This window comes from Ambystoma mexicanum, chromosome 1p (genome assembly GCF_040938575.1).
Source record: "Ambystoma mexicanum isolate Mex_15411 chromosome 1p, UKY_AmexF1_1, whole genome shotgun sequence".
Taxonomy (NCBI): domain Eukaryota; kingdom Metazoa; phylum Chordata; class Amphibia; order Caudata; family Ambystomatidae; genus Ambystoma; species Ambystoma mexicanum.
Window position 1 is genome coordinate 374,570,798 of NC_090921.1, and position 22,941 is coordinate 374,593,738.

A 22,941-nucleotide genomic window follows, 5' to 3' on the forward strand; every position below is an offset into this window, starting at 1 on the left:
ACTAATTGTAGCCTGCCAGATTCTGGTCATTGTCTCACTATAAGGAAGGATGGGTAACATGTTTACCTGTTGAAATAATGAGTAGATGGGAACTTCCAGGTCCAGGGTTGGATTCATATAGGGATACATAATCTGTCCCCTGTAAGAAGGATGGATTCTGGGAATTTGCTCCGGTACAAAAACAACAGTTCCCTTGTAGGTTCTAGCAGTTACGCAGACTCCCTCACAAAGAGCCTGTCAACTGTAGGAAGGATGGGTTTGGAGGATTTGCCCCCTGGACAAATAAACTGCTACCTGCAGAAAGACTGGTCAAGGGGCATCTGCATGAGCTTTTCATGCTGTTTATGGCTGATTTTGATCCTGGCAAAGTCAATGGTAAAAGTGTCTGCCTCAAATTGGGGCGGGTGGAGTATAGCACATTATTGTGTGCGGATGATACTGTGCTTCTAGGTCTTACTCCTAGTTCCTTCAAATTGGGTTTAGTATCTGCTAATATATTCTTTCAGAATAACAGACTAAAATTAAATAAATCGAAATCAAGAATCCTGATTTTTGGCAAGCAACTGAAACCCTGTAGCAGATACATAAATGGGGAAGAATTGGAAGAAGTAGATACATATTTGTATTTAGGCCTATTGTTCTCTAGAACTGGTAGTTGTGATAGCCACATAAAATATCGAGCATAAAGAGCTGCCCACAGGTTAAGGGACCTATTGTGATTTTACCTCCTGTATGGGGCCCGGAAACTAGATAAGTGTCTGGAGATCTATAGGTTCCATCCCTAATGCTGTATTGAAGCAAAGTCTGGGGCCACCAGGACTGTAAATCCCTGGAGGTTTTTCAGAACCATTTTCTGACGCTGCTGCTTGGGCTGCCGCCTGGTTGTCCAAATGGTGAATGGAGGGTAGATTTGGGACTTCAGGGTATCACCTTTTTAGTACAATCCAGACTCCGGTCATACTCGGCTAGGCCCAAATTAGGCTTAGCTGTTAATGCTAGTGTGGTTGCTGGATTACGAGAGTTGGAGGCCTCGGCGAGTGTGCTGAAACATGAGTGTTTCAGAACTGGGTACAACCTTTGGCAGGAGTTCTGGTCAGGATTGGCGGAATAACTTGAGCCAGGCCCATTAAAGCAAGCTAAGGCAAGTATTCATTCCTCGTCAAAGGGTAAGGCTCTCAACTCGGAGGTGGCAAACTCTAAATCTTTATCATAATTGTCCAGGTATTCTGACTTGAAAATGTTCAAGATGGGTCCAGACCCTAGTACTAAAATAAACTCACCAGCAGGCTGATTTTGGCACGTTTACATGTATTGCCTCTGTCTAAAAGGATGAGCTGGATGAAGGATTCTGGTAAGTGTGGCTGTAAGACTGGGATCAATGAGAATCTGGTTCATTTTCTTCTCATTTGTCCACACTATCATGATCTGAGGAAGGAATGGTTAAAACCACAATTTAGGAGCAAGCAGTTTAGGGATATTAAGGAAGCAATGTCCATTGTCTTAAATTCAAAGGATACTTCTTTTTAGTATAATTTGGTTGAATTTTTAAAAAGAGCGTTAGACCTGAGATTGCATATTTTGCACAATGCGGGCAAATAGATTTGTTTTTACCCAACTGGAAGTTTATTAGACTGTCTGTTTTAAACTTTTATGCTTGGAGCAGGAAGATTTTAAATTGGGTTTGATGATGTTGTATTTGATCTGATCATGTGTTTTTGTGTGTATTGTTAATGGAGAAATATAAAATAAAAATGTTGAATGCATGAGGAGAGCGAGAACCTACTGTTAGAGGGTGAAACTGTACCAGTAAGCGCTACACAAACACAAGTTATTGGTATGTTTAATTAAAGGGTTCTGGTGATTAGCAAAGAGCTGGGAAGCCATTCTCCTATAAAAAGGATTGTTCTAGGGGTTGCCCCAGGATAATCAGCTAGTTATGTGTGGGATGGATGGGCTTTGGGGATTCACCAGTCAGCGAGAAATTGGTCACCTGCCAGAAGGATGACTTATGGGGATTAGACAAAGATTGAGAGCCTGTGAAGAGCACAATGGGAGAGTGGCTGTAAGGTAATGACTCAAGCTGATGTCGCACAACATTCTTGTGTTGCATTGACTACTGCCCCACACAAGTACAAACATCAGCAAGGGCTTTTAAACTCTTACTCAGCCCCACACTACTACTAGAACAGCAGCGATTTCAATCATACAGGAGAAAAAGGCACAACATGAATGGTATACCTCCTTCGCCCGTTCAAGGTAGCATCGGTCAAGACAAGGCTATTATCTTCAAGAACGTGGGAGCCTGCATGGAAGCATCCAAAACAACAATACTATGGTAAGCATCAAAATATATGAAATGTCCAATCAAGGTTCTATAAAAATAAGACTTTAGTTAAACTAAAAAGACTGGCAAACTATTAAAACACACTAACAACTTACCCTTTAATGAGATGCACATAAAATGCAGACTTTAGAAGAAAATAGTACTCTGGGGAATTTAAGAACTGTGCTCTTGTAGGAAAGTGATACAAATGCAGGAATGTCCTTAAGGTATAAAACGGGATCTTAATTGTCACTAAGGGCTGTAAAACAAAGCCAGGTGGTCAGAACCTTCTTTCAAGGTCAAGCCTGGTGTCTGGGTGCTTTCTGGTGTAGCGAGTCAGGTTAGAGTTGGCAAGCTGGCTTGACAGGATTCAACGCAGCACTATGGTTGGAAAATTGGCAATGGCTTGTGGGTCGAGAAGCTTGTGGCAGGCAGGTCACGCCAGGTCAGCATAGCTTGGAGGCTCAACAAGGTCTTCATGCGAGGAAAGCAGAGATTTAGCTTCATCATAAATGGGTGCGGTTCGACGAGCAGGAACGGCTTGTGGGTCGACGAAGCTTGGAACAGGTGTCAATGTTCGGTTTGGTGTTGCTCAAAGTTGACACAGGCAACTCTGTTGTTTCTTTGCAACAGCTTTAAGGCATTTGGAGCATTGACATTGGCTTGAAGTGGTTGAAAATTGCAGAGAGCCAAAGGCAGCTTCTTTTAATCCGTAGGCTGATTTGTTCCATGAGTCTACCTTCTGCCCTTCCCATCCAGGAAGGTTACCAGGGACACATGCAGGGCTGCCACTTCAGTGTCCATTGCAATCAGGGCTTTCCCTCAGGAGGTCACTTCAGATGTTCCTCTAAAGTGGTCGCAGAAAGTGTCTGCACCCTTTTTGGAAATCCTTGTCTTCCCCCAATAGATGTAAACTTAGGGCAGCCGCTACCTCAGCAATAATTCAGCGCAATCTTCTTCAGGATGGTTCCAAGATGATTCAAGATGGTTCTTCCAGATTAGGCTCCAAGAGGAGCCTCGACGATTATTCAATTCCATTCCGGAGGCTCTGACAGCCTTAAGAAGTAATTTTACCACAGAAGACTGGTCAGCACCCAAGCCTTCTGTAAGGGGACAAACATTGCTGTTGAAACAAGGATTATCCCTTGTGATGTCTGCGATCAGAGTGTCTTGTCTGCAGGAAGTTAGGAGAGGGCTAGGGAAGAAAGTGTGGGCCTGGAAAATCCAAGATGGCCGGTCTTTTATCCAGTATGAAGGTTCTCTCCAGCTACACTGCCCTTTTCCAGCAATTATCTCCCTGCTGTGACTTCCACATTGCGTGTAAGATGCCCTTTTGAAGCTTTCTGCTCTTACCCTGTCCCAAGAGGAGGTATGTCCTGTCCGAATGAGAGAGGTGCCAAAGCTTGCCAGCATATAACAAAAGACCATCCTGGGCAAGGCCCACCATATGTTGTGGGTTAAACTTCCAGACAAGACAAACCACACAAAGGGCCTTGCAGCTGAAGGCCCAGTGGAAATAATAAATGGCATCACATTGGGTTTTGGCAATTTTAATTGAACTTCCTCACCTGCCAGTATACCAAGCCGTTCTATAGCTTCATATTTATATTTAACCAAAGATATGTGACCAGAGAAATGAGGTTATGCAGTTGAAGGTATTTGAACATCGGTGCTGGTATATTTAAAGGCGTCATAGGGCTACTAAAGAATTAATTTGGTTCCAGCAGACTGTTTAAGAAGGCACATGTTACTCGGCAACTTACATGTTGCCATATGAGATTGCAGCAGCTAGTACCGTGTCAGTAGACGGGGCCAATCAAAGTACATATGCATTGTGAACTATATTTTTCAGCAGGGAGAATTTTGAAAGTAAGGCCTGTTTAGCAAAGCCCACTTCTGAAAGAGAAACCGCCATTGTCAGAGACCGGCCAAATGCATAGGCCAAGATGAGGATTTATCTCTGCCAGATGTGCTGTAGGATTAATGACCTACAAGTGCATTACAATTTAGAAATATAAAAAATATGTGGCTCGAGAATGGATTCATGTAATTAGCACAGGGAATACATTATGTCACTTATATTAAGGACAGGTTCTGGGAGTAAACCCTAGATATAAAACAGAGCGACTGTAGCAAAGGTGGATGCCATGGGTTCACAAGGATGGGGTAATTGTTGACCCCAAGAATGATGCTTCATACATTCCTGGATAATCTGCCATCTGCAGAAATAAAGAATCAAGGAATTCTTTGCAGAGATTGGCAACTTTGCCTCGAGGAAGGGTGGGCTTCTGAGTATCCATTCAGGGGAAATAGAGCTGGTCACAGGTAGAAAGGGTGGCTTCTAAACAATAGTTTGGTGAGTTAAGTACTCACTTCAGAGTTTTGTATTTAGCCTACAGGACGCAGGTCCAGTCCAGTGCCTGGCAAGTCCATCTCAGCCCTTCACCAGTCTGAGGCTTATACATGAACTACCGTTACAATAGCTAATAACACCTATTATTATAGGGGTGAGAAGTGGAGGAAAACAGCAGAACACGCTACACAAAAACATTGTTTAATCTGGTGATGGAGAACCTGTGAGAACAGTATCTATGGAAATAGCACAAATGTGTAGAGTTTCCCACCCACATCTCTGATTGAATGATCCAGAGTACTGTCACTGGGATACAAAGGCTACCCCTCCAAGACAAGATGGCGTGAAGTGGTTAGCCAGCAGAACCTTTCATCTGCAGTGCATGATGGCGCAGTGGATCAGAACAGGTGTACACAGTTATTCCCCTGCATTAACGATAGGTCTAAAAAGGCTGGAAGGGGACACAGAGTTTAGAAACGAATCAGAACTTCCATTAACTGAGACTTGATGGATTCAGAGCTATAGGCAGGAGGCTGGGATGTATCGGTATTCTTTCTAGTACTGAATGGGTTTAGGAACTTGCCACAGGCGTTGAAGGCAATGTCAATACCACCCTTAAGCATCATGAATGCAAATTGCACACAGTCTTGCTTAACTCTCTACCCCAGCATTTGAAAGGATCATGACAGAAACTGATCTCTCATCTTCTTGGTCTCTTTAGGGAGGCCTCACACTGAAGCTGGTGAATTTACCCGAGTATTCATGCTATGCAAATGCAGTACCTGGCCTATTAGTGCAAACACTCTTCTAGACATATGGTTTTCTGCATTCTTGTTGATTCAGTCCTTGACCTCCCTCTAGAGATGTGCACGTTTTATTTCCTCATATATCCCCTTGTATCAATCCACACTCCCTCTGTTGAACACCTCCCCCTGAAACCCCTTCGTCCTCTCAGTCTCGGATGTTGGTCCTGCTCTGTTCTCTTACTCGCCTCTTCCCATGGCCCACCTTCCATGATCCATCAGAACCACTCTCCAGGCACCTCCCTGGCCCAATCTAGCTTAGTGGTTGGAGTCTACTTACTGCAGCATTTTATTATCCTAACAGTCCTGCTTTATGAGTGCATTTCTCATTGGGGCTGTGAGCGGGGGCATAGGAGACACATAAAATCTGGGGGGGACAGGGGAAACCTTGGGGACTTAGCTACAGACACAAACCAATCCTTATTCAAACTAACATAAGGCAAGGCCAGCCGAGTGCTGAAGCCTTATAGCTCTGATAAACACATATGTTTAATACACTTAGAAAACCCCTGCAATAATGGCAGTTTTAAAAACTGTCACGCTTCTAACAAGTTGCAGGTTACTCAACTATGCCACAAAATGTGAAGCTGATTGTAAACACGTTTCATCAAAACAGTATTAGACAAAAACATACACTCGCCAATAAGCACAGAGGGGTTGATCCATTTCTTTTAGGGCCATAAACATATAGTATATGTCAGTGTGTGTTATATGCGTGAGTGGCTTCCCAGAAAGATGTGGTTTCTATGTCCCTGCACGTAGGACCCTTCCTAGGATTTGTGGGGCCAAGTGCAGCAATTCAAATGTGGGACGCATCTAATGTGTATATGACACCACAGAAAATGACATCACTAGAAAAATAAATTACCTCTGTAAACACAGTTTTTGATGCCATGTTTTGAATATTGCTATTCCTCAATCTGGAAACATGTAGACACTTAAAATAAACATGCACAGAAGTGAAACAGCAATGTAAAAATCACTAAAGTGTCTAGAAGTGATTTCTTTAGTAGTGTGAGCTATACAAGAACATTTATATGTGAAACAAAGTTATGTTATGTTACTTTGCATTTATATAGTGCCTTATGTATCATTGATATGATCTCAAAGCGCTGGTAGGTTGAACGCTTTCGGGAACCGTAGTTGAAGTCAGTAGCGAGAGAGAGAGAGTCATAAGGTGCGTGGGTGCACCGGTTATGTGTGCAGCTGGTGTGGCACTTGTATGATAGCTGCTTTTTAGCGGTAGGTGTGGTGGTTGGAAGGTCAGGAATATGCGTTCATTCTGGTGGGTTGATACCCAGACTGATTTCTGAGGAGACGCTTAGGCTAGCAGTGTGTGCTCAGCTAGCTGTGTTTAATTAGGATGATGAGGAGTATGTGAGGGTGTTAGTATGAGAACAGCTATTCCGAATGTGTCATAGTTTCGCTGTGTTCTAAATGAGTGGTGGTGTATAGGAGAGAGTAAGCGTGGTGGTGTGATATGGTGGTTTTCATTAAGGCGCTTGAGATCGAGCGCTCATCTGTACCATCTATTCTCTCCGTTTTATTCACTCTGTCCGTTCATTCAGCTTCGTCTATTCATACATTTAGTCTGGTTCATCATTTAGTTTACTAGTCTTTCCATTCATTCCATCATTCGATCCTTCATCTACATAAACTACTCCATCCAATCTGTTGATCGATTTCGTCCTTCCCATCTGTTTAGTGTGTTCCATCTGTTCCATTCTTTTTATTTATTCGATCTGTTCCATGTGTTTTACTCACTTCATCAGTTCCATTTGCTGCATCCGTTCCATCCACTCCATCCTTTCCATGCGCTCCATCCGTTCCATGTACTCCCTCCGTTCTATGCACTCCATCCGTTCTATCCATTCCATGCACTCCATCCGTTCCTCGCACTTCATCCGTTCCATGCACTCCAACTGTTCCATGCATTCCATCCATTCCATCCACTCAATTCGTTGCATCCACTCTATCCGTTCCATCGACTCTATCTGTTTCATCCACTCCATCCATTTCATCCACACCATCCGTTTCATCTACTCCATCCGCTCCATCCACTCCACTCGTTCCATCCACTCCATCCGTTCCATTCTCTCCATCTGTTCTGTCCACTCAATCTGTTCCATCCACTTGGTTTGTTCCATCTGCTCTATTCATTCCATCTGGTCTATCAGTTGTATTCCCTCCATCTGTTCTATCCACTTCACCTGTTCCATCTATTCCATCCACTCCAGTCCGCTCTGTTCGTTCCATCTGCTCTATCCATTCTATCCATTCTATCCATTCCAACTTTCGTTTAACTCCATCAGTTCCATCTATTCCATCTGTTCCATCCACTCCATCTGTTCCATCCACTCCTTCTGTTCCATCCACTCCTTCTGCTCCAACCACTCCATCTGTTCCATCCACTTCATCAGTTCCATCCATTCTACCTGTCTCATCCACTCTACCTGTTCCATTCACTTCATCTATTCCATCTACTCCATCAGATCGATCCACTCCAACTGTTCCCTCCGCTCCATTTGTTTCATCAACTCCATCTGTACTGTCTACTGTATCCGTTTCATCCACTGCATCCGTTCAGTCCATTTGATCTGTTCTATTTGTTAAAGCTACTCATTTTTCCATTAGTTCAATCTGCTCGGTAGTCTCATCCGTTCAATCCACTCATCCGTTTTATCTGTTCGACTCCTACCATCCGTTCAGTCTGTTCCATCCATTCATTCGTTCCACCCACTCCGTCCGTTCCACCCACTCCATCCATTCCATCCACTCCATCCGTTCTAACCAATCTACGTGTTTCGCCTGTTCCATTCGCTCTGCTAGCCAGTACGTTTACTCTGTTCCATTTGATTCATTTGTTCCATCCACTTCATCCATTCGTTTTGGCAAGTAGACTTATTCCCGCTAGCTCTTTGTTCCATCCTTTACATTCACTCATTTTGTGCGTTCGATCCGCTCTGTCTGTTCTGTCAACTCCATCTGTTCCATCTACTCCCTCTGCTCAATTCAGTCACCTTTTCAATCCATTTCATTCCTTTGTCCACTTCATCTGTCCACTCCATCCTTTCCACGCGTTCTATCTATACTTCTTTTAATCCCTTCTTCTTCCATTCTATCCAATTCTTCTTCCATTATGTCCACTTCTCCCGTTCCAACTACTTCTTCCGTTCCAACCACTTCTTCCGTTCTATTCACTTCTTCCGTTCTATTCACTTCTTCCGTTCTATTCACTTCTTCCGTTCCATCCATTTCATTCACTTGTTCCTTTCCATCCACTTGTTCCTTTCCATCCACTTGTTCCGTTCCATCCACTTGTTCCATTCCATCCACTTCATCCGTTCCATCCACTTCAACCGTTCCATCTACTTTGTCCGTTCCATCCACTTCGTCTGCTCAATTCGTTCCACCCACTTTATTCGCTCCATCTACTTCATCCTTCCATCCACTCCATCCGTTCCATCCGTTCCATCCATTCATCCACTTCATCTGCTACATCTGTTCCATCCACTTTATTCGCTCCATACACTTTATTCGCTCCATCCACTTTATTCGCTCCATCCACTTTATTCGCTCCATCCACTTTATTCGATCCATCCACTTTATTTGCTCCATCCACCTCATCCGTTCCGCCCACTTTATTCATTCCGTCCACTTCAACCGATCCATCCACTTCATCCGATCCATCCACTTCATCCGTTCCATCCGCTTCATCCCTTCCATCCACTTCATCCGTTACACACCTACTGCATCTGATTCATTCGCTTCATCAGTTTCATCCGCTGCATCCATTTCATCAGTTTCATCCACTGCATTCGTTTCACCCACTGCATCTACTTCATTCCTTTCATCCACTTCGTTCCTTTCATCCACTTCATTTGTTCTTTTCAATTTATCCATTTTAATTTACATTAGCAGTTTTAGTTTTCCATTTTTCTCGATCGAGTCTCGATGCTGGATTGTTATTTTTGATACAGCAACCATGAGCTACTGTTTATTGTTGCTGTTATACTGTTTGTGTTCATAGTCAATTTATAGGGGAAGAGCCACGTTTTCAGTAATTTGCGGAAAGACATGAGGTCTTCGGTGAGTCAGATGTGGGGTGGAAGTGAGTTCCGCAGAGTGGGGACTAGGGCTGAGAATGATGATCAACCTAACCTGACTGAGTTGGTTTTTGGTATCACTAGGAGACGGGCAGAGCTTGATCTTAGAGTGCGTGGTGGATGGTAGGGTTTTAGTTTGTCCTAAAGATATTGAGGTCCGGTTTTATGCATTGCTCGGTGAGAGATGCATAAGGTTTTGAAGGTCACGCTTCGAACAACCGGAAGCCAGTGCATAGTTTTGAGAGCTGGGGAGATGTGATCTCTTGGGCCAAGTGCTAGTAGCAGTATTCAAATTCAACAAAATACACTAATTAAGCTGGGAAGCGCAGAATCCTTGGCGCAAGCTCACCTGGTCTCGATGGAAAAGAGACGAGCAAAGCAACAACGGGTTGCTAGACCTATGGAGCTGCAGGCAGGTGGCCAATGGGAGCACGGGGCAGGCTTGGAGGTGGGAGGGCTCGTGGAAGCAGGAAGAGGAAGCAGGGAGGGAAGCTGAAGCAAACATGGGCGTCAAAAGGGCCTGGGCACGCAAATTCAATAAAATACATTAATTAAGCTTGGAAGCACAGAATCCTTGGCGCGAGCTCACCTGGTCTCGATGCAAAAGACACGAGCAAAGCAACAGTGGGTTGCTAGACCTACGGAGCTGCAGGCGGCTAGCCAATGGGAGCATGGGGGCAGGCTGGGAGGCGGGAGGGCTCGTGGAAGCAGGAAGAGGGAGCGGGGATGGAAGGTGAAGCAAACACAGGCGCCAAAAGGGCCTGGGCATGCAAATTCAACAAAATACACTAATTAAGCTTGGAAGCGCAGAATCCTTGGTGCAAGCTCACCTGGTATCAATGAAAAAGAGACGAGCAAAGCAACAGCGGGTTGCTAGACATATGGAGCTGCAGGCAAGGGGCCAATGGGAGCACGGGGGTGGGCTGGGAGGCGGAAGGGCTCATGGAAGCAGGAAGAGGGAGCGGAGAGGGAAGGTGAAGCAAACACGGGCGTCAAAAGGTCCTGGGCACGCAAATTCAATAAAATACACTAAGCTTGGAAGCGCAGAATCCTTGGCGCGAGCTCACCTGGTCTCGATGAAAGAGAGACGAGCAAAGCAACAGCGGGCTGCTAGACCTATGCAGCTACAAGCGGGTGGCCAACGGTAGCATGGGGCGGGCTGGGAGGCCGGAGGGCTCGTGGAAGCAGGAAGAGAGAGCGGGGAGGGAAGGTGAAGCAAACATGGGCGCCAAAAAGGCCTGGGCACGCAAATTCAACAAAATACACTAAGCTTGGAAGCGCAGAATCTTTGGCGCGAGTTCACCTGGTCGCGATGGAAAAGAGACGAGCAAAGCAACAGCGGGTTGCTAGGCCTACGGACCTGCAGGTAGGTGGCCAATGGGAGCACGGAGCGGGCTGGAATGGCGGGAGGGCTTGTGGAAGCAGGAAGAAGGAGCGAGGAGGGAAGGTGAAGCAAACACGGGCGCCAAAAGGGCCTGGGCACGCAAATTCAACAAAATACACTAATTAAGCTTGGAAGCACAGACTCCTTGGCGCAAGCTCATCTGGTCTTGATGAAAAAGACAGCTAATGTGGTAGCTAATGGAAGATCCTTTCACTGGCACAGAAGATGAAGCAGCACAAAACCTCAATGGGAGGTATCTAATTAGTGCTTAAAAGGGGAGGTAGCAAATACCCATAGAAAAAGTAACAACAGTAGATGGAAAAGAAAGCTAAGAAAACATGGGCATGAGCAGATAGGTGGGGAAACTTTAGGCACTATGGAGATACAATGAAAAAACAATGAGAAGGCGATGAGGAACGTAAAATGGAAAAACAGAGGAGGATAGGGAGAATGCACAGACATTAAGCAAGGGACTGGAGGGGAAAAATATACTGAAAGGATGTCATATGACCATTTGGGAAGGAGTGGGGGTAGTGATGCGTAGCAGGATCTGAGACAGGGAGAAAGAGCATGCAAGTGATAGAGAAGGAGCTATGAGTTCAAGCTAGAGCTGGAAAGGGCATGGTGAATGAAAGTAGAGTCTGGTTGGGGCAGAACCGGATTCTATACAGTATTAGGGAATAAATAGTGCCTTTAGAGTAGAGAAATATGAGATTGTATCTGGAATAAAGGTTTTGATTTCTTGCTCATTGATAACTCCAGCACACTACTGAGTTCCAGAGTAAAACGTCTGTGAATGCTGAATAATTTTTAGATGCTTGTCCTAAGCTGGCAAAGTAATAACCAGGTGTCTGCAAACTTTCTCTCTCATGATGTTTTGGTCCACATCTCTCATCAGCCCTAGCCAGAATAGTCAATGGTGATGAATCATGGAGTTATAGTACAAAACATCTGTGGATCCAGAGGTTGCAGACCCTGACACTGTCTTAATACAGAGAATTGGATGCTGAACTTTACAAATTGTAAAAAAGTGTTTGTGCCACATTGAGAATAAAATTATCATTTTATCTGTGTAAAGTCAAGACTATTGGCATACCAGTACAGAAAGGGGGCAAAGCAATGTGAGGAAGGACAAAAAAGCCAGTACATTTTGTGCAACTCCTTACCTACCTATTGACCACCATGCAAATGCTAGTCCCTGAAGGCAAGTCCCTGTTTACGCTCACACCAGAATGAACACAACCCTCTAGGGAAAGAAGGCCAAGAAATGGCTTGCAAGGATAACAGGGTTTAATTGTACAGAATACAAAGGTATCAGCAAAGGACTCTGCTGCTCGAGAACATTCTGGCTTCACTTAGTGCAAGCAGTGGTTTAAAAGGGGAGAAAAAGTCATTTGTATACAGTAAAAACTGGCATCACTGATTGCCGAGACCATATACATGGGCCTGCTCCATAGGGGGTGCTAGGCTACAATTGGTTCACTTCTCCGTCGTCTGTCAGACCCCACGTGGGTCAGCTGGGCGCATCTCTCCGCAGAGTGAAGGTCAGGTCTCTCATAAGTGACATTATCAAAAGCTGCTAGGATACACTAAGTCTACTACTACATCACTGTGGCATGCACCTGGGAGGCTCGAGAACTAGTGCCAGGCGGAAGGGAGGAAGAAATACAGTCATGCTGACCCACACATTCTGTGCTTTGTTGATACCGTACCCCTTGCACCCAAGGCCTCCAACCTCATTTTGATCTATAATTTATCATTCCCTGTACCTTGTGTAACAAGGACGCATTTATGTGGAGAGGTTAAACAACTCTGCATGCTTGGATCTTTTATGGCCATTTGGTTTATGACTGGGGTGAGTCACTATAATAGAATGCAGGAGTGTGGGGATCGGGTCAGTGGTGTGGGCCATGGTTCTGAGTAGGTTGGGTGGTGGGTTAGAGGTCTGTTGGCAGCTTGGCTGTGATGAATAGGCACTGCGAGGAGCATGGTGTTGTCTCACGACCTTGCAGGGCGCATTCCTCCCAGTGATACTAAGTAATTGCAACAATGAAGGGACAAGGGGAAGCTTCCGTGAGAACTGGCTATGCAGATTCATATCTTTTTAATGGTATGAGCCTAGTCGAGTCCTTCTAGGGAGCAAAAGTTGTGCCGCGCGGCCCTGCCAGGCTATGCATCCACCACAACTACAAAATAGTGTTTCTTTCTATGCGCACACTGAGTCTATGCAGCTATCGTTCTCACAGCGCGGTTCACTCCTCCGTTGTACACTACATGACTTCATACAGGATGTGCCTCACCTTAGCCTAGATGGGTGGGATAGACTCATTTCCATCCCAGCATCCCTCTGGTCATTCCCACTGACTACACTCCCCTCACTGCGCAAAACACATCCTCCCAGGATCACTTTTGAGCTAGCTCTATTGCTCAGTAAAATCAAGCTATGGGCTTTTACTGGGCTGCCGTTGGTTAATCCAAGCAGTCCTCTAAGAGCTACTGGCATAATGGGAGCTGTACATTGGGTCTCAATGTAATACAAATGCCTTAGCCAAATGTGCCTATAGTCACTTGATTTATAAACAAATTGGCACATCCTTCCATCTATTCCAGGCACTAAATCCCTGTTAAAACAAGCTCTGGAAAAGCCACCAACTTTGGCTCTTTTATAGGGATTAACTAGCCGTTTACCAGGCACTATAATATGTCCAGGTACTGACACCATTTGCTAGCTTGCTGTGTTATTGATAGGTTGTACCAGTATGGCTGTGCTTGGCAAATGCATATGCAATGCCTAAAAATATGCCAAAACTGTTGACGTTGCCACTGCTTGCACTTTATTGATGGTGGGTGGGTAAAGGGCTGCATACAGACAGTTGTTTGAGTGAAAAGATTTTTACGAATGAATGCATCTTTTCCATCGCTTGTGAAAGTGGATGGCAGGGTCTTTTATTTTGTTTTACCTGCCACATCAGTTGGGCTTCATTACTTTTAAAGCATGTCAGCTGCATCACACTGACAAAAGCAAAACAGGACAATGCATTTGTGACAGAGGTCTTTTGCTGTGATGTAAAAAGTTTTGTAATGTTACAGATTTACACTAACTGCACTACACTGTCATGTGCATGAACTCTGTGGACGCACATGAGATTTTTCCCTGAATTAAAGTTTCTAATAGTTTAGATGTATACAATTTTACTATCTAGCCTACAAACGTGTGTTTTGTTTGTATTGTTTGTGTTGGTCCTAGCTGTGGCTACTTTGAGTCACCTACGTATCTGAAGGCAGGCACATCTGCCCAGGGTTTACAGAGTTTGCTGATTGATGACAACAATTGCCCTGGTTTTAGAATAATCGAAATGTGGTCCTTGTTTGTGGCGTAGACAAAAGTTTTAAACAATGTGGACTGTGTTACTTGAAATGTCGTTATCGGATGCCACCAAGTAATAAGGTGCTAAGCAGACTAAACACGTGGCCATTTCACAAACGTTTAGTTTTTCACTTTCAGATTTTTCACCGTTTCAATTTACCATATTGTGCTACAAGCTATTTAAATTGTTTGGCCGATTGACACCCACCCCTACTTGACAGTAGCACTTTTTAAAATTAATGATGCAACAATCTAAATATCTAAATATTTCAAAGAAGTTTGTTAACTATCGGAAGGAAAATATTAACGTTACCTGCTATAGACTTTAACTTCCCAACAACTCCACAAGAGCCTTGCTATACATGGACACTCGACCTGTATAATCGGGCCCCTCATAATAACCAGACATCTGATGACATGTTGCTATTTTCTGCCCGTGTTTGTGGGAGACTGCTATACACACACACTGGCCCTCATTCTGAGTTTGGAGGTAAGTACCGTCCATTACCGGCATGGTACAAATAGCGTGTCCGAGCTGGCAGTAGACCGTTAAAAGCGCACAATTACGAGCTTGCGGGCACGAGCTTTGCGCCATGCCGGTAATGAATGTAGCGGCATGCCGCAAAAATGCCTGAAAACCCTCCTTCCGGCATGAACCACACCGTAACGAACACTACCGCCATAGAGCAACGCGGCATTAGCGGTGACTGTAAATAGCGGTCACCGTTAATTACGGTCACCGTTAAAATACGGAACCAGAAACAGCGTCATCGCACAGGAACTGGAAGGAGCATGGCGGCCATCTTTAGAAACACAATCCATTGCCATCCTTACCAGACAGGACCCCTGGCACACTGTTGACATACCGGAAAGTTACCACCACTACTGAGGAATGCCCAAAGCACCAAAGAAGGGAGCTACCCACCTCCGAAAGGAACGGTCCAACCCAGATGAAATGCAAATGCTAGTGGATACCCTCTACGAGCATGCTGAGACTGTCTTCAGCAACGACATGCGGAGGGTGGCGGTGCTAAAAGAAAAAGACATCTGGGCACTAGTGGCCCAGAAGGTGAGCGCTGTGGGCAACAACCCCCGTACCACAAAGGACTGCTGCAAAAGGTGGTACGACCTGCGGCTGAGGGTGCGGAGCATCCTCTCTGCAAATAGAAGCCAGTCCTTGGAGACTGGAGGAGGTCCAAGTTCGCCTATGAAACTCATGCCGTGGGAGGAGACATGTGCAGCCATGATAAGCTCTGAATCCATCAAAGGGGTCGGCGAAATGGAGTGTGGTGCAACGTCATCCGCTGATGAAGGTGAGTGTCCAAAGTCAACACTACCAACGCAAATGTTATGAATGTCACTGTTAAGGTCTGGCCAAGGAGTCATCGCATGGTCGGCCACACCCCCCCTGTAAATCATGCCGAAGCAAGTGGCACCCAAGCTAGTGCCAGGTGCAAGGCCGTAACGTAAATGACACATACCGCACAAAGTGGCCCATTCCATGAGGCACACATGGCAGTTGATGTAAACAGTGTGCATGTCAGACAGCACAGTACCCGGCCAACATGAGTGACACCGACATATGCATGCATTTACCACCCAAATATTGAATGATGTGCCGTTCCCTACCCAAATGCCGCTAACCCACAAAAATCTGAATGTGCGATTGTAGCCATGCATAAATGTTGGCTCTCAAATCATCACTCAGGCCGTCCCTCTCTTCCACCCCCACAGGCAGTGAGCATGACAGTGCAGGAGACCGGGGCAGGGCAGTGAGCAGGACAGGGCAGGAGAGCAACCGTCCCAGCACCTCCAGGGCAGGAAGACAACACCTGGATGCACACCACCAGCTCCAGCAAGGCCCGTGGAGGGTGCACCACCCCCACCCCCGCCCCTCCCTGAACTGGCAGCAGACACATGCCCAACGCCACGGTCTGAGGAGTCGAGTGCATAGCTCTCAACCATTTATTTTGCAAAGGCGGGTGAAAACACATGATTTTATTTTTGGCGGGTGAGAGGCCCATTGAAATGAATGGGCGTGCAGGAGACTTGGCGGGTGAGTCAGCTGTTTACAAGGCGGGTGACACCCGCCAAAAGCGTGTGAGTTGAGAGCTATGCGAGTGTGGCTGGGGAGGTGGCAGCCACGGCCCCCCTCAAAGTTGCGGAAGGCCCCAATTCCATCTGTGGAGCGACAGAGGATGACAAAGTTGCTGTCGTGCACACCCCAGAAGCCTACTCTAACCCCCAGGTCTCCTTTAGTGACTCAGGTGAGACGGACACACCTGAGCAATCTGGCCAAGGACCAACAAAGGGACATGCCAGTCCTGTGCCCAGTTGCCTTGAGGAAGCGCCGGCAGAACATGTCAGCCCGATCCCCTGCAGGGCCACTACATCATCCTCAGATACACAGCGGTCTGCACAGCTCACAGCCCTGATCACAGATTTTATGCAGGACAATCGGCAGGCCAGGGAGGAGTGGCGGGATGAATTGAGGGCACTGGGCCAGGTAAAGCACCAACCGGCTCTGTGAGATCCTCGGCTGCATAGCCGATGCTCTGGAGGCTGCACATCCTGCCCAACAGCCCCAGCATGAGGACACCCCTTCAACAAGCAACTCGACCCAGACCAGCCCACTACGTCGGTCGCTCCGTACCCAGCGCCGCCGGGCCATGCCTCCCCCTGGCTCCGGGAGCGCAGAGTGACTTTACTGCCAGCCACATGTGGGCTACGTGGACCCTATGGGACTAGTGTTGGGGAGTGGGGGGGGAAGGCGAAAGGGGGTGAGGGTGTGTTGGGGAGTTTGGGGGGAGAGGGAGAGGGGCGAGGGTGGTGGAGGGTTTGTTTTTCACTTAGACATTTTCACTTTTAATACACCAGTTGTGTTGCAAAGAAAATCCAGAGTGGACATTCATCATTACGCATGTGTCATTTAATATATAACAATCCATAGTGTACATGTATCCCCACTACCAGTGCCCTATGTCCTCAAATTATGACACCCTCTGCTGACTTGTGTGTCAGAAATATTGTCCAATCAATGACTGGCGCACGGCACATCCCTCCTGTGCATCAGCACCCTGATGATGTCCTGCCACATCTTCCTCCTCCCTTTCATCATCATCTGGTGGTAGCAGTTCCATGTCAGGGGGCAGGGGTACGTTCCGACGGATGCGCATATTTTGCAGCATTACACATGCCATGGTGATCTTGGCCACCTTCTCATGGATGTAGAGGAGTGTCGCACCCGATCGGCTGAGGCAGGGAAATCGTGCCTTCAACAGGCCAAAAGTCTGCTCAATCACCACACGGGTACGGGTATGGGAACCATTGTAGTCCTCCTCATGCCTGTTCTGTGGGTTTCGGACATGGGGTCATGAGCCACAGCTTCAAGGGATAGCCAGCATCACCTGCATGAGAGGGGAATGAAGGTAAGTGTATGTACATTCATGGTGGACAACTGTACTAGTCTCACATGGCAGCAGGTAATTTCTGCACACACGCACATGTCCCTGGATGCATTTACCCCATTTCTGGCCAAGCTATGTGTCCTGTGCAATGGACTGATGGAGTGGGTTGCATCTTCGAGATGGGTCATGGTGTGCACTGGCATCTTGTTGCACGCGCATCGTATATACATGCAGCAGTGTTGGAGTAAAATCATTCATGTGTTGTGTCCTGTGAGATTTTGTAGTAAGGAGTGGTGGCTGTAGTCAGGACCATATTCGTCATTTTACACTGATCAGTTCCATGGCGACTTGCAGCGCTCCTATGGGTGTGCGGAACCAGGGACACACTGTGGTATCCCTGGTTGGCTCAATTCAATGCACTCCCAGGGATGACTGTCATGTGTGGTGATATGCTGGATACAGCAACATAGTGCATATGCAGTGCATAGTGCACGATGGCCTTACAGTGTGCGAGGGCCGCCGATAAGTGCTGCATGTGTTGTGGGATGTGGGCTGGTTAACTGTAAGTCATGTAGTGATAGGTGTCAGACTTACTTCATCACTATGGAGTTTGGTTGTCATGTGCCGTTTCAGTTGCTTTGGGGCACAGTGTTCGGTGATGTGCACATTGTGTACTGACGTCGACATTACCACCGAGGTGGAGTATGCATCCCCCCATTTCCCACCCAGGTGGAGTATGCTTCCCCCCCACTTCCCATCCAGGTGGAGTATGCAGCCACCCCCACCTCACAACCCCGATGCACTGCCATGGGCCAGTCAGGAAACTCACCAAGCAGCCAGGCATGTTGTCCAGCATGTCGTTCCATTAAGTGTGGTAGCGTGGAGTTCCGCAGGATCAAAGAGTCATGAGTTGATCCTGGATATCGGGCACAGCAATGTGTGATGATTTTGCTGGCGTTGCATACCATCTGCACATTGATGGAGTGGTATTGCTTGCGGTTGCGATACACCACCTCCATGGCACGCGGGACTACCAACTCCACATGTGTGCAGTCAAGGTCACCTACACAATTTGGCATGCCTGCCAGTGCATGGAAGGCAACTTTTGTATCGAATATCTCCTGGGGAGTCAGTGGTAGGGATATGTAGTCCCTTGTGTGCTTGAGGAGGGCATTCAGCACTTGGTTCAGTATCCGGGAAAATAAGGGTTGTGATATGCCATGCATGTGCCCCACTGTGTGCTGGTAGGTGCCTGTGGCAAGGAAGTGCAGCACAGACACTACCTTCAGTAGAGGGGTGATGGCGGTGCGTATTTCTATGAGGCTCACTATGTCGTCGTGTAACAGGTCCACTACGGTGGTGATGGTGTCACGGTCAAGCAGGTACAGGGTGTGGATCTGCTCAGGTGTTAGGTTGAAAGGGGAGGCTCTGATGCAAGGGATTGGGGGCTGCCGGTGTGGTAATGGTGGCTGCACTGGTGGGGCATGCTCGCCTGTCTCACCCTCCTTCTCCTCCTGTGTCTTCTCTGTGGTGGGGGCTGTTGTTGTTGAGGCCTTGCAAGCAGGGCCTCCAGCTCCAGTAATGCTACTACTATTGGTATCATCTTGGTGTGGGAGGGGGTGTGGTGTATGGGTGTGCTCCTTTTGTAATGGCCCTCACTCTATTGCCTCCACCTGTGTTGATTGTGTGCACCTGTGGCACTTCTAAACACTGCTCAGGGTTCTTTACACCTTCTCGGAGATGCCGGTATTTACTCCATGCCGCTAAGATCTTTTTCGGCCTTCGGGAGGCTGTTATTTGCAAGTCCGCATTACTTGGGATCAGCTCCGGTTTGCGGCATGCCGCTAATGCCGGCATGGTGTCTCGCGCGCGCACCCATAGACCGCTATTTACGGCATCGTAATATACGATGCCGTAAAAGCGGTCTGGTTGGTCAGAATAGCCCGTAGCGGTAAGCGATGCTGGTAATCCTTTACCGCCATCGTTTTTACCTTACCTCCAACCTCGGAATGACCCCCATTGCCTGCAATTGTCTCGTCGGTCTTGAACTACCACAGTTGACAAAAGCAGAAGTACACATTTTCTTTTTTTGAACTGCAGGCCAGTTACTATGTTTTATCAAAAATAAGCACTTTGAGAACCAAAAAGAAATGGCTTAGACGTTCAAAACGTTTGAGTTTGAATGTTTTACCCATGTGTCTTCTCATTCATTGTACTCCTCATAACGTTTAAAGTGCTGCCTTATACTTCTGTCTTCACATGTTGTATAAGGCAGCAACCATTTCTTTAGATCTGCTTCACACACAGATAAAATAGATGACCAGATCAGTATATATCACCTGACTCACCTCAATCTTTCATCGCTGGGAAAAGCTCTCCTTCCATTAATCTTCTGCCTCTGCTACCTGTCGCTTTTGTCTTGTCTCGAGAAGGCTGCAGCTCATGGGCCAAGAGCAGCACCTGAGCATTGTTAGAACAGGCAGCCACGGCATGTGCATCCAATTGCTACAATGCAATGCACAGGTGCTGACATAATGACACCCTGTCCAGGGCAAGCGTTTTTGTGCAGGCCTAAATAGAAGTGGGCTGGGCAAGTCAAGGCCATTAGTTGAATGTTTATTATTCAATTAGGCTACACGAGCAACAACAAGAAAAATGTTATCACAGAATGCAAGCGCAGCCAAACATAGCTCACTCATGTATCCTTCGCCACAAAAAGAGGCCCCATACAGTGGTGTAACAGAAAATGGGGGGCCCCCCTGTGAGCAATGCTGAGGGCCCCCGCCCAACTTGGCCACAAATCACGGGTCGCCCCACACTCAGGACCGGCCTACATTACCACGCTTACGCAATACGCACGAACGTGCTACGGAAGGGATATGCCGCACACTGCACTAGGAGAAAGATATAAATATGTGTTTTTATGCAATATACAGCACACTGTCTGAGAAAAATGTGCACCTGAACATTCATGCTTTGCTATTAAAAATGCCATGCCACAATGAAAACATGTACAAATGGCTACACAATGTAGACCAGTCTCGACATGTAATAAACATATTACAGTAAAACCTGCCAGGCCACATTTAGACATACATAGACTGGTTGCACCAAAAAGCCTGTCTCTCTGCGGCCTCTAACAACACGGCCAAACTCTGGAGTAGCTGACCCCCTTCCTCTTGGACCGCCCCTCTTAGGTCCAACTTGGTCCATTTCTCTCTGCACCTCTCTCTCTACCTGTGGCGATCCCCAGGGCTTTATCCTCTTGCCCTGGTTTTTCAAGCTCTATTTGGCCCCTTTGGTCCACCTGATCTCTACCTTCTCCTCTAACTTTCAGTGTTATGCGGATGACACTCAGCTTTTCTTCAGGCTCCCCTCAGCCTCCTCTCTCGCTCATTCCTGACTGTCAATGGACGACTCAGGATTGATGCACCTCCAACAATCTCTGCCTTAATGCCAGTAAGACGGAGATCCTTCTCATTGGGACCCCTGCCCCTGTTTTCCCCTCTCTCACTCTGGCCACCCACGTCGGGCCCTCTTCCTTTGCCTTCCTGTGAGGCAAAAATCTTTGGTGTCATCTTCAACTCCACTCTCTCTTTCCCTCCTCAAATTTTGGACGTCACCAAGATGTCCCACTAGCAACTGCTCCTCCTCAAATGGACTCTTCCCTTTGTCACTTTCCCCCAGAAGCTCACTGTCTCCAGAGCCCTGGTTCTCTCTACGCTGGACTACTGCAACAGCCTCTTTCTCAATCTGCCTTCCTCCACTCTCCGCCCTCTGCTACTAATCCAGAACATTACTGCAAGATTTATCCTTGGCTTCAATCCCAGGGACCGTATCTCTCCAGCCATGAAATCTCTCCACTGGCTCCCAGTGGCTGCAAGGATCAAGTTCAAGACCCTTTGCATTGCCCACAAGGTTTTCTGGGGCCGGGACCTGCACTACATTCAAATCTCTCTTCCAAAATACCTTCTTTCTCAAGCCCTAGGGGTTAGATGCTTCTCCAGGCAGAGAGTGACGGGTAGGTCTCTCTCCTCTGCAGGTGCCTCCTTCTGGAATGGCCTACCTGCCCATCTCAAACTTGAGGCGGACAGCCTCAAGTTCCAGAAGCAGCTCAACATGTTCTTCTCCTCTGCTTTCTCTCTCTTCCTCCCCTGCTGACCTGCCTGACCTACCTGTCTGCTGTACCAACTAGTTGCTTGGCTACCCTCAGTCTCACTGAGTCCAGGCTCTTCCTTGATCAGTCACCCTTGCACTACCTGTGGACCTACCATACAGTTAGGGGCTGTAACTGTAACCCTGCAATCCCTTGTTCTCCTTGCACTAACCAGAGCCGCGCTGCCCTGGCTTCACTTACTCGGAGCATTGCTGCCCTGTTTTCCTCCCCCCTCTCCCTTGCACTTCCCCCGTCCCTTTTCGCTTGCACTTCTCGTTCTTGTACTTGCACAATCTGAATGACACAAGGCCTAGTAAGATTGTTTGTCTTGTCCTCCCTCTGTTTTCCCTCCCTTGTCTTGTCACATCTAGAAACACTTGTGTACAGGTGCGTTATATTTGACTTATAATATCTTCTAATTTTTATCATAGATGCCCAGAAAAATATACAATGCTGCAGTAAGAAACGGCTAACCTGGCAGAACCCAAGTGCCAGTCTAGCCAGGTAATTACACTTAGCAGTACTGCTTTATAAGAAATGCCCAGTTAAAAAGAAAAGTCATACCAAACTGAGGAATGACTAGACTGGCTGCACCAAAATGCCTCTCTAGCCACTAATACCACACATCATGCTTGCTTAGCCTGGACATGGACGACCATTATGATTTATTGCACAATCCTGACCCTCCACACTCTCCCTCCCACCGCCTACCCCAACATCCAAAAGCAGCTCCTTGGCCGAGAATTACCTCCACGCCCCTCTTCTTTGTCACAGTGCTTACGTATGAGGCACCTTGCCTCATAGGTAAGTACTGGGATGAGGACGAGTGGGACTAGGAGTAATGAAGATTACAGATAGCTAAGTCAGGCATTACCTCCATGTACCGCTACCTCCTCCCACTACTTGTGTATGAGGCAGAAGAACTGCCTCATACACAAGTACTGGGACGAGGAAGAACGGGTATGAGTAATGAAGATTACCAATAAGTAATCAAGGCATTAAACACAAGTAGTGGTGCAACACCGTTGAGCTGACTGGGCTT